The 20,611-nt window shown below is 40.8% G+C and overlaps 1 protein-coding gene across 1 annotated transcript in view; it reads left to right on the forward strand.

The window, feature by feature from the left end:
* LOC129701736 (A disintegrin and metalloproteinase with thrombospondin motifs 2-like) overlaps positions 1 to 20,611 on the forward strand; it is a 213,758-nt gene that overhangs the window by 54,816 nt on the left and 138,331 nt on the right. The gene's annotated exons all lie outside the window — the stretch shown is intronic.

Here is a 20,611-nt window from a genome sequence, read left to right on the forward strand (position 1 = left end):
ATCCAAGCCTTTCACTATTCTGTATGTTTCAATGAGGTCCCCCCTCATTCTTATAAACTCCAGAGAGTACAGGCCCAGTGCCGACAAACTCTCATCATATGTTAACCTACTCATTCCTGGGATCATTCTTGTATACCTTCTCTGGACCCTCTCCAGAGCTAGCAAATCTTTCCTCAGATTTGGTGCCCAAAATTGCTCACAATATTCCAACTGCACCCTAACCAACACCTTGTAGAACCTTAGCACTACATCCCTGTTTTTGTATACAAGCCCTCTTGAAATAATGCTAGCATTATGTTTGCTTTCTTTACTACCAATTCAATTTGCAGATTAACGTGTAAGAAGGAACTGCAGATGTTGGTTGAAATCATAGAAAGATACAAAAAAAGCTGGAGTAACAGCTGGACAGGCAGCATCTCTGGAGAGAAGGGTCTCGACCCGAAATATCACCCATTCCTTCTCTCCAGAGATGCTGCCTGTCCCGCTGAGTTACTCCAGCTTTTTGTCTGTATCATTTGCAGATAAACATTTTGGGAATCTTGTACTAGCACTCCCAAGTCCCTTTGCACCTCTGATTTCTGGATTATCTCCCCATTTAGAAATTAATCGATGCCTTTATTCCTACTACCAAAATGCATGACTCCACACTTTGCTACACTATATTCCATCTGCCACTTCTCTGCCCACTCTCCCAACCTGTCCAAGTCCTTTTGCAGTGACCCTGCATTCTCTACACTACCTGCCCCTCCACCTATTTTTGTTTCATCTGCAAACTTGGCCACAAAGCCAATCCCCACATAAAAATCATTAATGTACCCCAGAACGTAGCCTTGTGGAACTCCGCTAGTCACTGGCAGCCAACCAGAAAAAGCCCCCTTTATTGCCAGTCTTTACCTTTATAGTGACTCGTTCCCTTTGAAAAGATTGGAATTCCACGAGTTAGTCCCTATCTCACCAGGAACTAACTCTACAGAACGTTTTTCCTTCCATTATTTATTATGTAAAAGAATATGTGTGTTATGATTGTGTTTATAATTTGTTTGGTTGTTTTGTTGTTTGTCTTTTGCACAAAAGTCCGCGAGCATTGCCACTTTCATTTCACTGCACATCTCATATGTGTATGTGACAAATAAACTTGACTTGACTTGACTTGAATGAAACCAGGGTTTAAAATATCTGAGCAGCTGCACCATTTAATATCTGTTAATGGCCAAACTTAACTCTAGTAGTGAAATAAAGTTTTTCGGTGTCATTGGTACCTTCAAGTTGAAAGATAAAAATAAGTTGTGCTTTAATACACATTTTTTCAGCGATTTACAGCAATTTACAGGAATAAAGGCATTAAAAAACAAGTTATTCTTGTAATGTTGGAAAGCCATATTGTGTGTTGGATAGTCCCACAAAAAATAATGTCATGTTTGACCAATTAATTGAATGATAAATATTGACTGACAACATCCCTGTTCTTCATTGAAATGCTTTCTTTAAATCTTTTACCTTAGCAATTCTATTTTAAGCTTTAAAGGGATGATTTTTCTTTACCAAGACTTAGCTGAATTGGTTTTCCAGTGCTGACTTGGGACTCGCTCAGGCAAGTGCTCACTGGTATCATGAAAGCAAACTTCTACATAAATGGTCGACAGAAGGCACAGACTATGTATGTGCAATTGAATTTTATTGAAGTGGCGCGTAGGCGTGTATTTGATGCCATTGTGCGTGCTCAGACTTATTTCTGCTAGTGCATCAGAAGTGTGGAGGGCCCAGAGCAAAGATTACAGATTTTGCACAATTTATATGAAGCATCTGATTTTCAATATTGTTTCATTTTTCATTTCAATGGGACCTTGTGTCGAGCATGAAATGATGACATTACCTAAACCAGTTTGTAGGCATCTAAGTTTCTGATCATTGCATCCATCAAAATGTCGGTAACTGAAACATTTTGCCTGTTGGGTGTTTCTGTAAAAAAAAAAACACAAGATTAGAATATTCAAGGTAAGTAGCATCAATATGGAGTGGATTTGTTTCAGTGAACATGTATAAGTGCATTTCTAGCTTTCTGGACAGATATGGCTTTTACAGATCACGCATTAATTATTTGCCTATATTCTATAAAACTTAAATTTTATTTTTGAATTAGTCCTTTGTTTAAACACTTTTTTTCATTTAAAGTCAATTGTATCATTCCATCAATTTAAATGAATAACAACATGGTAACCTTTTCCTATTTGAGTGATGGTAATGGTCCAAACATTGGTGAGAAGGTTTAGGTAGGTTTGTGTTTATTATTATCACATATACCAAGGTACAGGTGTAAGCTTTGTTTTATGTGCTCTCTATCTGATCAAATCAGATATTACCATATACGAATACAATCAAACCAAACTCAAATACAACAAGTAAAGTGAAGAGAAAAATACAGTGTGCAGAATATAGTTCTCTACATTGAGCGTAACTGTTCCAGAGAAAAAGAACAACGTCTTGGAAAGGTAGGTCACGACTGTACCCTCGCTCATAGATGTTCAGATGCCCAATGACAGAGCAGAAGAAGCTGTTCCTGAGTCTGGTGTTGAGTGCTTTCAAACTTGTTTATCACCTTCCCGACAGGAGTCGGGAGAAGAAATGACCGAGAGAGGAAAAGTCTTTAATTATGTTAGCTGCATGAAGTGTAGAATGGTGGGGAGTAAATGGTGGGGAGTCTTGGTCTGTGTGATGGACTAGGTTTCTTGTGGTGTTGGGCAGAGCTGTTCCAAAATCAAGCTATGAAGCAACCTGACAATATGCTTTCATCTGTAAAAATTGGTAAGAGTCGTTGGATACATGCTGAATTTCCTCATTCCTGAGAAAGTTGAGGCATTGGTGTGCCTTCTTGGTTGTCGTTTCAGTGTGGTTGGCCCATGAAAGATCATGGGTAACATTTTGGCAAGGAACTTGAAACTGTCAACCTTTTCCACTTCAGCACCATTGATTTTGATTGGGGCATGTACTCCACCAGGTTATCTGAAGTCAATAACTATCTCCTTCCCCTTGCTGACATTGGGGGAGAGGTTGTTGTCTGGGTATCATATTACCATGCCCTCTATCTCCTTGTACTCCGTTCATCATTGTTCGTGATCTGGCCCACCACAATGGTGTAATCTGCAAACCTGTAGATGGTTTAGAACAGAGTTAGGCTGTAGATTAGTAAGTATATAGGGATTATAGTAGTGGACTAAGTCCGCATCAGTGTTTCGGATTGTTGAGGAGGATGTGTTGTTGCCTTTCCTCACTGATTGTGATCTATGGGTCATAACGTCAAGGATGAAGTGCAAATAATTACAATTTTTACATTTGATTAAGGAAAATTTCTTATATACTATTTTGCTCCGTAAAGTCAGAAACTACGGAGCAGCCAAACTGTAGTCAGTGTTATGTTTTGACGTGTCAACTAATTGGAACACAATTACATAAAGAGCAATGAAATATATACACTCTTAATAGCTCAACCATTAAATGATCTCCCCCAGTGCATTAGCCCCAAACTCTAGAGTGAATTTATTTATATATTAGGAGCACCCACTCAACAGACCTGAGGATGCACTTAGAATCACACAGCACAAAAATAGGCCCTTGGGCCCAACTATTCTGACCAACCCTCCATATACCATTTACACTCTTTTCTTATTTTATACTGCTCACATTCCCAACAACTGCCATTAGATTTCACCATTCACATAGACATTGAGGGCAATTAACCTGCCATACTGCACATCTTTTGGGATGTGGCAGGAAATTGGAGACACCCACAATTGAACGCAGATTGCTGGAGCTTCCCCCAAAACCTGTGAAGTATTTCTGTGCGTTCTCTCAGTGATGGACCTCTGTTGGACATGATGTTGTGAAGCCAGTACAACAGATCCCTGCAAATGCAGTTACCGATGACTGCTTCGACTGGGATTTTTAGACACATCTAGGAATCCTCAAAATTAAGATACAGTATGGAGGGGAATCATGTAAGAACCTAAATACAATTTGTGGAAGTTTGAATCGAGTAATCAGGTACATCAGCAAAGGACAAGGGCTTCGGGATATATGCACATCATTGTTTTGGATGTGCTGATGTGTGTGGTTGCAAGATGGTGTGAGCAGTGGTGGAGAAGGGTTTGGGTGTTGGTATAGGAAGAACAGGATGACTGGAGAGTATTGAGGAATTTGTTCAAAAGACTACAATGGTAGCAAAGGCTTCAGCAGTCTAGAGGTTGAGGAAGGTTATGAATGGATCTTTACTAAGGTGAAAGTGCACCCGACATTGCAAGAAAGCAGATATGAAGTTATAAACTCAGTTTATAATCTAGCAAAAATGGTGGTTGGTGAAGGCTATATTAAATGTGGTAAGTGTGGTAAGAAATCAAATTCTATCTTTGTCCCGTTAAAGGATCCTTCCCATTGAGGAGAGAATTGTGATTGAACAGTGAAACCTAGCAGAACTTACATAGAAACATAGAAAATAGGTGCAGGAGTAGGCCATTCGGCCCTTCGAGCCTGCACCGCCATTCGATATGATCATGGCTGATCATCCAACTCGGTATCCCATCCCTGCCTTCTTTCTATACCCCCTGATCCCTTTAGCCACAAGGGCCACATCTAACTCCCTCTTAAATATAGCCAATGAACTGGCCTCAACTACCTTCTGTGGCAGGGAATTCCACAGATTCACCACTCTCTGTGTAAAAAATTATTTTCTCGTCTCGGTCCTAAAAGACTTCCCTCTTATCCTTAAACTGTGACCCCTAATTCTGGACTTCCCCAACATCGGGAATAATCTTCCTGCATCTAGCCTGTCCAACCCCTTAAGAATTTTGTAAGTTTCTATAAGATCCCCCCTCAATCTTCTAAATTCTAGCATGTACAAGCCGAGTCTATCCAGTCTTTCTTCATATGAAAGTCCTGCCATACCAGGAATCAGTCTGGTGAACCTTCTCTGTACTCCCTCTATGGCACGAATGTCTTTCCTCAGATTAGGAGACCAAAACTGTATGCAATACTCCAGGTGTGGTCTCACCAAGACCCTGTACAACTGCAGTAGAACCTCCCTGCTCTTATACTCAAATCCTTTTGCTATGAGTGCTAACATACCATTTGCTTTCTTCACTGCCTGCTGCACCTGCATTCCTACTTTCAATGACTGGTGTACCATGACACCCAGGTCTCGTTGCATTTCCCCTTTTCCTAATCGGCCACCATTCAGATAATAGTTGATAAAATAAAACTTGATGCCACATACATGATTAAACCTTTTAAACTCTACATGTGTTGAAAGCTCTTAGCTGAGGGGGCTAAATGAGAATCCATATTTTCAAAAGTTCCAATGTCTTAAATCAAGCATTTGTAGAGATATATCCCTTGAAATTATCATGACCATAAAACTAAACATACAGGAAACATAAAATTTAAAAAAAAAACAAGAATTACCAGAAGCACAGAGGAATTTAATAAACATTTAAAGATTAATCAGAAAAAACCCCACGTATCATAGATTAAAAGTGGTCCAGTATTCAGAAAACCAAACATTAGAATAATGCTGAGACGACCTTTTCGATTTCAGATTTTATTGAATTACCTAAATCCCCCACTCCTCAAGGTTGGATTTGAATAGATATGATTTCAGTTCAATACTTCAGCCATCTGTATTACTGGAGCAGAAACATTTCAGGCATTTAATGCATGCCTGCAGTTCAGTGAGAGTTACATACTTTTAAATATAATTTTAAGAGCCACATGTTGTTCTTGGTCAAGTTTCACTCGATCTTGGGTTGTGTGAACTATCTTTTCAAAGCAATTGTTTAAATTGAGATTGATTTCATGAAGAAAATTCGGTGCACATTAGCATGATAGAAATGTATTTATAATTATGGTTAGCAGAAACGGACAAAGTTTAAGGTTCAAAATTCCTCTGCAGTTGAGTGAACTGCAGCCAAAACTCCTAAATATTTGCAGTGATAACAATGTAGTAACTTGAGGCTCTTTTTGGAGACTGAATCTGCCCTGGCACAGCTCTGAAGGGAGATTCAATGCAGTTGTTGTGAAGTGAGACCAAGCACATGTCTGACAGAATAACATGAATTCACTGAAAATAACGTTCTGTCACCATAGTAACCAGGCAGGTTTTGAATTTCTCAATAACGTGGAGTGAACTGAAACAGAATACTACTTCTCTGACGATGCAAGGCCGATCAATAGTTAAATTACCCAACTGACCTCGACCACCTACCCAGATTCTGTAAAGGAAATCTAATTCCCCCTGTGTGGCCTGTGGGTATGATGATGTCTTATTGTGGCCAATGCAAAAATATTTTGATTGAGCAGTTAAATGAAAATAGTTTCTTCTCGCACTACATATAATCCACCCAGCACTAGATCAAATATGGAAGTGTTCACCTTTTGATACTTGCTCCTTGGAAACTTTCATGTCTAGTTCAGGAGTCACAATGGGGAATTGCAGCAATTCGTTTGCAGAGGAAGGAACTGCAGATGCTGGTTTAAACCGACGATAGACACAAATAGCTGGAGTAACTGAGCGGGTCAGACAGCATCTCTGGAGAAAAGGAATAAGTGACGTTTCGGGTCAAGACCCTTCTTCAGATTCAAGAGTCTATTCCTTTTGAATTCCTCCAGATTTTTGTGTATAATTCATTGGCATACACCTCTTTAGATAATGCAATAAAATCGATCTCACAAATCCGATAGCATGTTTTAAAGAGGTCACTGAGAAGTTTGATGAGGGGAGGGTAGTAGATGTTGACCACATGAATGTCGCATGGCCTTTGACAAAGTCCTGCATGGTAGACTAGTCAAGAGGGTCAGAGTGCATAGAATCTAAGATCAGCTCGCTAATTGGATTAAAAATTGGCTTGGAGGATAGTGAAAGGATGGTTAGTCATAGATTCATACAGTACAGAAACAGATCATTCATCCCAACTTGTTTGTGTTGGCCAAGATACCCCATCTAATCTGGTCCAATTTTCCCACCTGACCCATATCCCAACAACCTTTCCTATCCATGCACCTGAGCAAATGTCGTTCAACTACTTCCTCTGGCAGCTCGTTCAATATACCCACCACGCTATGTGAAAAGGTTGGCCCACATGTTCTTATTCATTCTTTCTTAAACCTATGCACTCTAATTCTTGATTCCCCTACCCTGGGAAAATGATTGTGTGCATTCACCCTAGCTGTTCCCCTCATGCTTTTATACACCTCTATAAGATTACTCCTCAGCCTCATGCACTCCAAGAAATAAAATGCTAGCCTCCAAATTTTCTCCCTAGATCTCAGGCTCAAGTCCTGGCAACATCGTCATAAATCTTGGCCTGCAACCTTTCCTCAGCCCATTTACTCAGTTGATCACTGTCATTCTTGATAACCATCTTCATGTCTATTTTGGTGCAATCTGCAAACTTTCGAATCATGCTTTATTTGCTTGGGGTTTGTAGTTCAAAGACAGAGAAGGATTATTACAGTTCTATAGAGTATTGGTGAAATCACTGTGCACAATTATAGCTTCTTATTTAAGGAAGGATATACCAGTATTGGAAATAGCTCTTAGGAGATTCACTAAATTTAGGTTAAGAGGGTTTTCCTCGCAAGCAGCTTCAACAGTTTAGAACAGTGGTTTTTAACCATTTTTGCCCCACGACCCATCAGACATTCTTGGTCAGTAACGTGACCCCCAAAACAAAAATTTGAATAAAAAACAGCCCGATTTATTAAAACATGTCTGCCAATGCTCAGTCAAAGGGATGATCAGGCGATCAAAACGAGGACGAATGCTCGACAGGCAGCATTGATCACAAGCCTTCGTTTTCCGAGTTACCATGGTTGAGAATCCAATCTCACAGCGATAGGTTGAGGGGGGACTGGACCAATAGGGTCAGGGCCCTCTTCGAAAGAACAGGACAGTCCTTCACTTTCAGCTAACACGTGGCGAGCTCTTGTTCAATGAAGTCACTCTTGAGCTGCGCATCTTCACGAATTCGGTAAAATTCAACCTTTGAAGCCACGTCAGTATCGCTGATGGCACCATCTTCAACGGAAAAGGGTTGGACGATCCACTCCTCATGAGAGCGGTCGTCCAGTCCGGGGAAGTAACGTTCGATGGCTTCACTAATTGCCAGACAGTGGGTTGAGATCCCCTCGTGGAAGTGACATTCAGCATCTGGAGAGTCGTCATCTCAGGGAAGATAGTTGTGTACCGTCCTGGACTCTTCTCTGGTAAAGTTGAATCTTTCTCCTGAACGCTGCCACTTTGTCACGAGGCGTGTGTAGCATTGGGAGGTTAAAGGAATTCACCTCGGCGAAGAAGAGAGCCAAGTTAGCAAGCTTCATCACGAACAGTTCATCCTGCATCTTTTCATGAAGCTGATTCTCCTTCTCGGTACATCCTCTCTCCAAGAACAGCGCTATTTCCTCTCGAAGTTGAATCACATGATTGAGAACTTTACCACGTGAAAGCCAGCGCATCTCTGTGTGGAATATCAAAACAGTGCAATCGACTCCCATTTCTTCACAAAACGCTTTGAAGATTCTTGAGTTTGTTGCGCTCCCTCGAATGCGGTTCACAATCTTCACCACATCTGAAAGCACTTCTCGAAGGCCAGGAGGGAGAGTCTTCATCGCTAAGGTGTGTGGCTCTCGGCAGCTTGAGAGTGCATTGTGATTGGTGCACTGAGAATGGCATTGTGACATCATCATTGGAACCTGCTGGAAAAAGGCTGTCTGTGAGAAGCGGTTTTTGGCTTTTTTTAAAAACTTTAATCGGGAATAACTTGTGAAATATAGGACGCAATGTTAAGTGAACCTGAGTACGGCATGGACAGGAAAAATGTGTTAGAATATGTAAAAATGTAAGCGCTAGCTTTGAGGAAGATACACGCACACAAGATGAGACTTTTATAGGTAGAGAGATAAAAGATTTGAAGGGAGAATGTTTGATGTTGAGATACTTACATTAGTAGAAGAATCTCAAATTATGGACAAGGTTACAAAATAAGAGGGCTATTTTTTAAAACGCATGGATAAGAATTTCTTCCCTCAGAGTTCGAGGACTTCTTGGAATTCACTACTTCAGATGGTTTTGGAGACAAGACCAAGATAAGTATTTAAAAGTGAGGTAGATACATCTTGAAAGATTAGGGAAATAGAGCTATTCGGAACTGGTGCAAAGGAGGATTTGAGGCCTGGAGCAGATTGTTCGAGATCACCTTGAATGTTGAGACCGGATTGAAGGGGCAAATCATTCTTCCTCATTTTTCTATGTTTTTCTTATTATCTAAGCAGAAGCACCTCTAGATTCCACTCCAGGTTGCACCTCAACCTGACTTGGAAATATGTGTCACCAACATTTCATCTGCTGGACCTAAATCCTGAAACAGTCTCCCCATAGGAAGTACAGGAACTAATTTCCATTAAAGAGTACAGGAACATTTCATTTTGAGAATAATTAGGGAATGGGCAATGAACTCTGACTTTGTCAGTGAGCCCATATCCTGAGAAATGAATAATATCCGCTCTCTGCCAGAGGAATTGTCATTGTATAATGATATTCCGTCAAATGCATAAAAGACAACAATGTGAGGGCTAATGTGGAAACTTTCTCTTCCACTCCCATTTGACGCAGGGAGATAAGGAAGGAATCTCGCCTCCCATCCTCACTGGAATGCAGGAAATCAATGAAGCAGGAACATGTTTGGCACAACAAGATTTGCTCAATAATCTGGCCACTGCTTGTCTGCCTGTCATCCAGTCTCAGTTGGAATTTCAGGCCTCTGAGTTAGGAGATGAGACAAAAATTAAAGAAGTGCATTATTTTAAATAAGCTGAAGAAATAAGCGGGTGGTGTAAAATGTACTAATGTGAAAAGCTGCAGGAAATGATCTAGGTTAGAAGAACAATGGACAGTTAATTGTGGAGATTAACCTTCTTCTTCTTCTTCTTGCGTATGGCGTGCGCAGCCTAAAGTTGTAGGACAATTTGTTCTATTTGATCTTATTTGATTGTGCACCCCGGGTTGATTGCATTCGTCGAAACAGGGCGGACCACGTGAAGGTTGCAATAAGAGATTAACCAAGAGAGAGGCAAAAATCTTGTCAGCCATTTCTAAATTGAAAGTGAAGCGAATGAAGAATGTGCAAATTAATCATTTTAGCTCAAGATATTTAACAAGTGAGTAACATCATTGCAAAAATTAAAAACATTAAATCTGGGTCACGATCTATGACTTGGTGATATGCAAAGAGAAAGCTGAGCCTCTTCAGTTAAATAAGCAATGAGAATATGGAATGCATCTCTATAAATAAGAATGAAGAAGGGTAAATACACAATAAATACCATTCTTATATTTGGAGCAGTGCAGCTTGGCTGTGAAATACACAGCGTATCGAGGTTTCAAGACTGTAGAAAATTGTGTAGAAAGACACTTGTGAAGTCAGGGCATTCTTCACTGGTACATTCATTTAAAGATTACAAAGGCATGTCACTGGGTTAATATGGTTTGTAAAGTAAACATTAATAACTAACATGGTAACAAGCTACTGGCATTTTCAAATACTCCCGAAGGGATTGTAGGGGAGGTTTGGATGCTTTCTGAATGGAGTAAGTAGCTAGAATGTGGAAATCATTGCTGCAAACCACTGCTGGCACAGAGGGGATCATTTTCCATTTTGACACCTGGGAGGTAATGTGCTGAGCTTGCCATCAAAAGAATTTCAACCTATTGCAATAATTGAGATGCAAATCAAATGAATTCTGCTATGAATTGGTGATCTGTTTTACCATCTTAGCAGTGATCTACACCCTTATGAAAGCAATTAGGCATTTAATGAATCAGCGCAGAAGCATCACTTGGCTTTAATACAGTGCTGGAGTAACCCGAAGCATCACCTTTCCATTCCCTTCACAGATGCTGCCTTGATCTGCTGAGTTACTCCAGCACTTTGTGTTTTGCTTAAGAGTCCAGCATCTGCAGTTCTATGTGTCTCCATCTGTTGGCTTAATTCTATCTGTGGCAGTGTTAACTGTATTTCCATTGGTGCCACCTCACCTTCTGCTGCAAGCTTCCCTACTTACCTCAAGCACCCAATTTCCCTCCAGAGCATGTGGATCTGGCAGCGTGCAGATGAATAACTCAACAACTGCATTGGTCATTAGTTATTTGCTGAAAGTGCACTTCCATGGTCAAGATGGAGAAGTCCCACATTTCCCTATGACATAGATGGAGGCCATTCAGCCCATCAAGTCTATCTTGGCTCAAAGAGCAATGCATTACAATTGTCGTTTTTACAAATGTATCCATTTTCAGGGTGTGGATTTCTTGGTATAGTCAGTCTTTATTGCTATTCCTTAATTACTCTTGAACCAAGCAGAGGCTTAGGCTGTATTGAAGAGACAACCTATCGTTGATGTACCTATCGTTACCTATAGACCATGCCCAATCCCTTCACGCCACCTGAGCCAGTCTCCTCCTCCTGAGCTCACATCCTGGCCCAGCCACTGAATGCTGCACTCTATACCTCTCCTCATTTCCCAGCAACGTTCAATTAGCAAGGTAATAAGTTGCTCGTACGCAATCAATTTACGGGTTATTTGGGGACAGGACTAACAATCCCCCACTGTAGTTGTGGAATTAGAATTAGTTTAATAATATGCAATTTTAAAAGTGGTCAATAGTAAAGATCAAAAAACTACCCAAATGCTCTAAATTGAGTATAGAAGTAGGGAGGTCATGTTACAATTGTACAAGATATTGGTGAGGCCACATTTTGATTGTTGTGTTCAGTTTTGATCACCCTGTTATAGAAAAAATATTGTTAAACTGGAAAGGGTGCAGAGAAGATTTACTGTTGCCTGGACTCGAGGGCCTGAACTATATATAGGGAGAGATTGAACAAGCTAGGCTTTATTCCTTGGAGTGCGGGAGGATGAGGGGTGATCTTATAGAGGTGTACAAGTTAATGAGAGGAATAGATAGGGCAAATGTACAGAGCCTTTTAACTGAAGAAGGGGAATCAAGTACCAGAGGACATAGGTTTAAGGTGCGGGGGGGAGGAGGAAAGATTTCAGAAGACAACTTTTTACACAATTGGTGGGTATATGGAATGAGCTGCTGGAGGAGGTAGTTGAGTCAGGTACTATCATGCCTCTATGTTTCAGAGCAGTGACCTTATCTTCTAATGAAAGTTAACACTGCTTCTCTCCACAGATGTGTTATCCAATTCCATTGAATATCCCCAGAATTGTCTGCATTCATTTGAACTTTCCAAAATATGCAGTATTTTGTACTTCTTTCAATCAGAAAGAGACTAGAATGGTTGATATGGAAATCTCTTCAATTGAGGCATATTTTTTGGTGTGGGCAGGGGGAGGATTACTCTACATCTGACTGTTCTATGTTTGACCTGGAATCTGACAGCACTTAATATGGACATTTGGTATCTGCCACTTTGCTATCATCTGTTATCTGAACAGGCAAAACCAAAATTATGAAGATCATTTAAATAAAGTAATCTGCATTCAGCATTATCTTATTAGTACTTACTGTAGATGAGCTGATATTTTTTTAAAAGTCCTCTTCTTTCTTGAGCCTCAGCAATATTTCTGCAGGTTCCATTTAAAGACATGAATTAGTGATTCAATAGCTCTGTCCTTTTCCAGATAATTTGAATTGAGAACCAGAGGATGTAACTTTCAGGTGAGGAGGAAAGGATTTCATTGGAACCTGAAAGGTAACTTTTTCATACAAAGGGTAGCCAATGAATGAATGAGCTGGTTGAAGCAGTTATTGCTGTTACTATAAATATTTGGACAGGGAAAGGTTTGAGGGATATGATTCAGATTCAATTTTAATTTAATTGTCATTGGATATGGACCACACACAGGGAGGTGGGACTAGTGTAGATGGGACATGTTGGTCGGTGTAGGCAAGTTGAGCCAAAGGGCCTGTTTGCATGCGGTATGATTTTATGACTTACAGCAGACTATTAACTGATGTTATATTTTAATATGAAATTTACTTGCAGTAACACATCCATAGTGATTGATTTATTCCTTTATTCTAATTTTGACATATTAATACAACGTGTTCCAAATGAAATGAAAAGCATTATGAAATTATTTAGTTGGAATAAAGACTTTTTCTATGACCGAGCCTTTAAGGTCATTCTCAATTTACTCATTGCTATATAGGTTCTAAACATGTGCAATGCATTGACGGTCAATTCGGTACTCCTGTTAGGTTCCTCCTAAGGAAGCAGGTGAGCGGCCATGAAGACATCAGGCTGTACTCATGTGTCCACAGACTTCTTCCAGTGGGGTTTAGCACTGGAGGTTGCTGAAGCCATTTTGGCATAGTACCATCTACAGGGCATCTGGCACCGTGGAGAACGGAAAAAAAAAATGGTACAATGCCACACCTAATGAAAAATGATTAATGAATGTGCAGTTCAAACCGAGAAGTGAACAATAAAAAGTTTCATCCATTATTAGAGAAGTGCAAAATATAAAGAGAGGAAAATAGGATTCAGAGAGAAAAAGAAAAAAAAAAGGATAGGTCTGGAAACACAAAAGGTATTAATTATTTTTTAAATGTAAATATGGACTAAAATCTGAAAGAACGAGACTCTTTGCTGTTACCTGTGGGCTTCCACATGGCGCAGTATTTGGGTGTTTGCTTTTTGTAATATATATAAATGGTTGAGACTTATGAGTGGGGAACAATAAAGAGAAGTTTGCAGATGCAACAACAACTGGCCATTTGGTTGATGGTAAGACGAAAGCTAAAGATAGTTTGTTAGTTGGACGGAAAACAAAATTAAATTTAATCCTGAGAAACCGGGATGGCGGGATTGTCATATGTTGATAGAATGGAGCAACTGGGCTTGTATACTCTGTAATTTAGAAGGATGAGAGGGGGTCTTATTGAAACATATAAGATTATTTAGGGTTTGGACACGCTAGAGGCAGGAAACATGTTCCCGATGTTGGGGGAGTCCAGAGCCAGGGGCCACAGTTTTAAGAATAAGGGGCAAGCCATTTAGAACGGAGATGAGGAAATACTTTTTCACACAGAGGGTTGTGAATCTGTGGAATTCTCTGCCTCAGAAGTCAGTGGAGGCCAATTCTCTGGATGCTTTCAAGAGAGAGTTAGATAGAGCTCTTAAAGACAGCAGAGTCAAGGGATATGGGGCGAAGGCAGGATGATCAGCCATGACCACAGTGAATGGCGGTGCTGGCTCGAAGGGTCGAAATGCCTACACCTGCACCTATTGTCTATTGTCTGTGTCTAGATATTGGATTTTGGAGGATATTGAATATGAAGAGGAAGGGATCTTGGAGTGTACATCGCAAATTCCTAGGCATAACACTAATTAGACCGCAGCTTGCGTACTTTGAATAATTCTGGCAACCACATTATAGGAAAGATTGAATTGCTCTTTAGAGGTTTCAGAGGAGATTTATGAAATGTTTGGCACTGCAAAATTGTAGCTATGAGGAAAGACCCAATAGATTGGGGTTATTTTCTTTGGAATGAGGGAGGCTGAGAAGACATTTACCTGATATGTAAATGATATGTAACACTATCAGTCCATCACTGGCACTGACCTCTCAGCCCTCGAAAGCATCTACCTGCAGTGCTGCCTCAAGAATGGGCATCTGTCATCAAAGATCCCCATGCCCTCTTCACACTGCTACCTTTGGGCAGAATGCACAAGAACCACTAAGTTCAGTAACAGAAAGTTTCCTCCAACTAAATGGTTCTTGAACTGACCTGCACAACCCAAATCCTACCTGGACAATGGGATGCTATGGCCACACTATCATCTGTTTTCCAGGTTTTTCACACTAGATTTATTATTTGCACTGCGTTGTATAATGTACATGTAATTTATGTATCATTTTGTTGTGTGTGTTTTCTAAGTCTGTGTGCTTGTGATGCTATTACAAGCAAGATTTTGGATGTGCCTGTACCTCACTGAACTCGCACATGTGACCAAAACTCAATCTGACTGACTTGGATAAATAGGGTCTAAAAGGCAGAGGGTTTTAAAAATTAGGGTTACAGATTTGGAATCACAGTGTGTTAGGATTCTGAAATTCAATTTCTTAAAAAGTGAAGGCGGTAGAAACTTTCATCACATTTAAAGAACAGTGACTTGGTACATTGAGCATGTTCTTCAAGGTGCTTTTGGGTAATTTTGAGGAGACTGGGAAAATGTTATAGACAATAGATAATAGACAATAGACAATAGGTGCAGGAGTTGACTATTCGGCCCTTTGAGCCAGCACCACCATTCACTGTGATCATGGCTGATCATCCACAATCTGTACCCCGTTCCTGCCTTCTCCCCATATCCCGTGACTCCACTATCTTTAAGAGCTCTATCTAACTCTCTCTTGAAAGCATCCAGAGAATTGGCCTCCACTGCCTTCTGAGGCAGAGAATGCCACAGATTCACAACTCTCTGGGTTAAAAAGTTTTTCTTCATCCCTGTTCTAAATGGCCTACTCCTTATTCTTAAACTGTGGCCCCTGGTTCTGGACTCCCCCAACATTGTGAACATGTTTCCTGCCTCTAGTGTGTCCAATCCCTCAATAATCTTATGAAACCCTCCGCTTTCAAAACTGCTGCTGTCACACCAATCTTAAAGAAACCTGGTCTTGATCCCTCCTCTCTCATTAACTACCGCCCAATCTCAAACCTCCCCTCTTTCAAAAACCCTGGAGCGTATCGTTGCGTCGTAACTTCATTACCCACCTCCTTGCGTATAACCTACTTGAACCCCTCCAATCTGGCTTTCGCCCCCTCCATAGCACAGAAACTGCTCTCCTCAAAGTCCTCAACGACCTCCTCACCTCTGCTGACACTGGTTCCCTCAACATCCTCATCCTCCTCGACCTGAGCGCAGCCTTCGATACAGTAAACCATAACATCCTGCTCACCAGACTCAAAGACCTCGGCATTGAAGGCTCTGCACTCAGCTGGCTCCGTTCCTACATTTCCAACAGATCCCACTTCATCTCTCTCCACAACCACACCTCTACTACAGCCACAGTCACTCAAGGCGTTCCCCAAGGCTCCGTACTCGGCCCCTTCCTCTTCATCATCTACATCCTCCCCCTTGATCAGATACTCCGCCACTTCAACCTGGACTTCCACTGTTACGCCGATGACACCCAGATCTACCTCGGCACCAAATCCCCCCACAAGCCCCCCCTCTCCCATATCAACTCCTGTTTGTCAGCTATAAAAACCTGGATGCAACATAACTTCCTCAAACTCGATAAGACAGAATTCCTCCTCATAGACTCCAAAGCCACACTCAGCAAAATCAATAACCCCACTCTCACCATCGACGGCACCACTGTCTCCCCATCTCCCCAGGCCCGCAACCTTGGTGTGATCTTTGATTCCACCCTCTCCCTTGAGCCTCACATCCGCCATGTCATTAAAACCTCCTTCTTTCATCTCCACAACATCGCCAAACTCAGACCCTCTCTCACACCTCCCGCTGCTGAAAGACTCATCCATGCCTTCATCTCCTCCCGACTGGACTATTGCAACTCACTTCTCCTTGGCATCAGCTCCACCTACATCAACCGACTCCAACTGGTCCAGAACGCAGCCGCCCGACTCATCACCCACACCAAATCCTGGCATCACATCACTCCAGTCCTCAAACAACTTCACTGGCTTCCCATCTCCCACCGGATCACCTACAAAATCCTGGTCCTCACCTACAAAGCCCTCCACCATCTCGCCCCCCCATATCTCACTGACCTCCTCTCCCCCTACCAACCCTCACGGTCCCTCAGATCCACATCAGCTGGTCTCCTCTCCATCCACAAGTCCAACCTCCGCAGTTTTGGGGACAGAGCCTTCTCCAGGGCAGCTCCCAGGCTCTGGAACTCCCTCCCCCAACTGATCCGCAATTCCGTGTCCCTCACCATCTTCCAGTCCCGCCTCAAGACCATCTCTTCACCTCTGCCTATCCTTAGCCCCACATCCCCCTCCCTTTTCAGCTGTGCATTAACTGCCTCATATTGTGTTTTGAATTGAATTCTGTCTTTACTTTGTGTACTTGTCATGTCTCTACTATTTATTTAATTCCCCTTACATGTTTTTCCTCTACCTGCTAAATTTTTGTAAGGTGTCCTTGAGACTCTTGAAAGGCGCCCATAAATAACATTTATTATTATTATTATTATTATTATTATTAAAGACATACAAGGAAAATGTGTGAGAGTGCTTTTAGCTAACAAAGCTAAACTTCTTGAAAAAATACAAAACATAGCTAAAGTTCTCAAAGGTAGTTGTAATGCACAAAATATCGACATGAATATAGAGTCTGTAGCTTGTTTCGGGTATGCACCAGTGACCTAGGCTGAGGTAGAAATAAGTTTTTCACAACAAGCATATTCTACCTGACAGACGGCATAGTTTAACACCAGATAATTTGAAAAAAATGTTAGTAATTATGTGCAACCAGGCAACTTTGGTCCTTTAATGTAGTGTACCTTTGTATTATCATTTTATACCATATTTTGGTAGCGGAAATACATGCCTTTTTATGCCATTTCTTTTGTCAATAAATGCCTTTTTTGTGATTTTATTATGCCTTTTTGCCTGCCTATTTCAGTTGTTTAGTGCCGAAACATCCTGGCTTTAGTTATAACTTTAAAAGAACTTTCACCCTTTGATTTTTTCCTTCCTTATTTTCACACATTGTTCATCTCAACCTATTTGAAATGCAATTGGTGTCTATAAAGACAGGCCTGCTGCAGTCTGGTGCCTTGCCAATTCTGTTTGAAATAAACAGTCCTTTTTTTTGTAGAGGAACAATTCAATAAGAAAACAGCAATTTTCACCAAAAGCAATCAATACACGTTGAATGTATATTCTCCCCAATTAATTACAGCATTGCAAGTGAGACTACAATTCAGAATTATTTGGCTCCACAAGGCACAATACAAATGGAAGTCATTTATTTTCCCCACGTCATTTACTTTCTAGTAGAGTAGTATAAGCATTTGTATATAAATGATCACTTTATATAAGCATTTGTATGTAAATTATATACATAATTACTAATATTCCACCTGTTATATTTACATTTATATTAATTATGAATATAATTTTATTTTTACTCTCTAGTTTAGTTTAGTGATGTAGCATGGAAACAGGCCTCATCATCATCACCATCAATCACCTATTCATACTAATTCTATCTTGTCTTATTTTCACACATAGCTGTTACACACTGGGGGCTATTTTGGAGGCCAATTAGCCTGTAAACCAGCATGCCATTGGGATGTGGGAGGAAAAACGGGGCACCCAGAGGAAGTCCACGTGATGACAGGTAGAATATGTAAACTGCACACAGGCAGCACCCGAGGTCCGGATCAAACCCGGATCTCTGGCGCTGTGAGGCAGTATCATTGTGCCACACTTTCATATTCACATATGGGATGTGCATGTTGCTGGCAATGTTGGCATTCTTTATACATCCTAAATTGGTATTGCTTAGAGGAACCAGTAGAAAGTCAACCACATTGGTGAGTCTGGAGAAATTTATAAACCATATTAGATTTCCCTCCCTGAAGGACATTTGTGAATCAAAGATGTTTACAACACTCTGGCGGCTTGTGGTTACCATCATTGACACTTGCACACAGACTTATTTATTTGCTTAAATTAAATTCCCCAGTTGTCTTTATAGGATTCAAATTTGGATCACTGGCTCAATGGTGGAATGGCATCTGCTAGTCTAGTTAGTTAACCACCCTGCTCACAAACTCTGCTGCAAGAATTCAAAACCAAACAAATGCTTTGAAAATGTATCTAATTAATAAGCAAACAATCGATTCATTGCTGATATATACGGTTGGCCTTGACTCAGTGATAACACTGTTATAAACTGAGAGGTTATAATTTCTACCCCCACTCTGGAGACTCAAATGCCCATTCTACGCTGGCACATCAGGGCTATATTGTAGGAGAATTGCAGAATTAGAGGGGCCAAAGGTTTGGTTGAAGAGTTTATCTGATCTTCCTTATCAGGCACTTGTGATGGAAACAAAGGGAACCTTTAAGGTTGACCTTCTGTCCTGGGCATTTAATCTCTCAACAAACATTATCGAAATAAAAGGATCTGTGTGCTTCTTTTATACTTTTGATGCTTGAAATGTAACTACTATCCATCCCATATCACAGGAGTGATAAGACTTAAAAATAACTCATTAACTGTTGAAACACTTTGCAACAGCCCAAGACCAGTAAGTACATAGTACTACCCTGTACAAGAAAACTACAAAATGAAACAGGCCATTTGACCTCATCAGCCAGTCCATGTCAGTGCATATGCTCTAACTACATCAATAATTCCATTCACATTATCCTGTTCCCCTATCCCTTCAGCCGTTTCCCTTCATTTTCTTACCCCACATAATCCTGAATGTTAACATAGTTGCTGCTGCAATGCCTTTTCTGGAAGGGAATTCCACAGTATTTCATCATTTTCAAAATTTATGGAATTTGAGCCAATTTGTTTTCAACTTATAATATTAACTGTCAAAAAAGTAATCATAAGAGTCACAGCATGAAAACAGGCCCTCCCTGATCTCCCTGCAGCCCAAGTGCAACCCACCCCTCTTGTACAGGTCATCTCTGTCCCAGAATAGATCCCAAATGGTCCAAAAATCTGAATCACTGCCCTCTGGACTAACTCCTCAGTTCGGTTTAGTTTATTGTCACGTGTAGCGAGGTACAGTGAAAAGCTTTTGTTGCGTGCAAACCATGTACAGCTAATTAGCTAAATGTTCATCTGTTCTATTCTGATATTCCTGCCTTCTTTAGCAAGTGGCTTTGTGAGTAATCCAGGGATGAGTATTCTTGAGGTCATGTATTTTACCCAATTCCCTACATACTCACTCTACAGGACCTCATCTATTTTCCTAATATAATTTGTGCCAATGTGTCAACCTCTTACCAAAGAAGCCTTCAACATTGCAGATGATATGAGTAGTAATTTGATTAGCTAGAGGGTAGTGAATCTGAGGAATTCATTGCCACAAATGGCTGTGGAGGCCAAGATATTGGGTATTTTTAAAGTGGAATAGGTTCTTGATTAGTAAGGGTGTCAAAGCTTACAGGGAGATGCAGGAGAATGGCATAATTCTGCTCTGATGTCTTATGGTCTTATTATAATCCTCAGTACATCAATCTCTACTTCCAGTTCCTTCGTGAGGTCTGACACAAAAAGTGAGTAAATCAGTAGGATAGGCAGCATCCTTTTTCATTTTAAAGCAGCAGCTGCAGCTGGACACATCTCCCTCTGGTATAATCCTCCCACAACATGGTTGTTATGGGAGATTTCAACATGCAGGTAGACTGGGAAAATCAGGTTGGTACTGGACCCCAAGAAAGGGACTTTGTAGAGTGCCTTCATGATGGATTCTTTGAACAGCTTGTATTGGAGCCTACCAGGGAAAAGGCAATTCTGGATTTAGTATTATGTAATGAATCGGATTTAATAAAGGACCTTGAGGTTAATGAGTCATTAGGAGGCAGTGACCATAACAT

The sequence above is a fragment of the Leucoraja erinacea genome, chromosome 11 (genome assembly GCF_028641065.1).
Source record: "Leucoraja erinacea ecotype New England chromosome 11, Leri_hhj_1, whole genome shotgun sequence".
Lineage (NCBI taxonomy): Eukaryota > Metazoa > Chordata > Chondrichthyes > Rajiformes > Rajidae > Leucoraja > Leucoraja erinaceus.